Source organism: Frankliniella occidentalis, unplaced genomic scaffold (assembly GCF_000697945.3).
Source record: "Frankliniella occidentalis isolate FOCC.00 unplaced genomic scaffold, Focc_3.1 Scaffold18, whole genome shotgun sequence".
Taxonomy (NCBI): Eukaryota; Metazoa; Arthropoda; class Insecta; order Thysanoptera; family Thripidae; genus Frankliniella; species Frankliniella occidentalis.
In genome coordinates, this window is record NW_026267148.1 from 2108731 (window position 1) to 2109971 (window position 1241).

Here is a 1241-nt window from a genome sequence, read left to right on the forward strand (position 1 = left end):
TTCCACGGCCACGTTACCTTACAATAAGAGCCGACGCCCCCGTGACATGGGTTCCCCGGCAGACGTCACTCCAGAAATACCGCGACAGAGGTAACCGCAAGCCGTAGCGTCATAAGTCAGCTGGGCCACGCCGAGGCGGTAAATGTACTCCTTCCAGCCGGACTCTTCATGCATGCCGATACCCCTTACGTAATAGTTACTGCGGGCGTCTGCTTCACGGGATGTTCACCGGTGACGCGAACGCGAAAAGCCTGACAACGCCCCCCGCCCCATTCCCCCACACACAGATCTCTCCTCCTTCCGCCGTCTTTGTAAAAACATACGCGATGCGTCGCGTGGGAGTGTACCCCTTGCGTTAAGGTTCATATCCGGCACGAAGCACCAGTCTGCTGTCCTGCCCAGCCATTGGTGCCGTGCTCATCGCCCCGTTACCGATTTTTGGCATCAGTGTTACGAGCGTGTGGAAGATTGTCTTCTTGTCCGAAAGATTTATACGTTTATATGCTCAAACTGAGTCGCCTAGGTTATTACGGATCGTGTACTTGTGACCGTTATGGAAAGTAAGGACATTTCTATCACACCTACGAAGTGATTTTTATGGAAGGCGTCAGATTTGATGAAGACGAAGTTCAGTGAAAGAACGCCAATAGGCTAGCTGAACGACTGACAACTTAGCATAGGCCACTTGCTCCAACCCGCTTGTTGCCTACCTGCCACATGCCAGGCACTTCTCATAGCGTTCACAACAAATGATTATTAAGTTTGCTTTATTGCACCAAGCAGTAAAGAATTTTTGTTACCTCGATTTGACTGAGCAAATCAGAGAAAACTAAATCGCTATATTTATTGATGCTGCTCATTATTTAACTTCTTTTTTTGCGGCCCAAATTTTAAATTGTATCAATTTTACCACAACAATATTTCGATGACTCGTTGGAACCATTGCCTACCTATCCAATCCAAGCCCATTAAGTTAAATGCTTCGCCTGCCAAAGAAGAGGGTTGCTGGATGTTCAACGTTTGGCTACTCATATAGGACGTCAACCGTGCGATGCAAGCTCGAGCAGAAACTACCAGGGTAGTGAGTATCAATCATACATGCTCCACTACCTCCTTATTGCCCTTACGAGTGAGTGTCACACGTGCAAGCGCATCCATCTTTCCATCTCTACCGTGTCCCCCTCTCTCAGAAGAAACCTCAACAACTGTTGACGCCTGACGAGTCGAGGGTAGGCCACCGG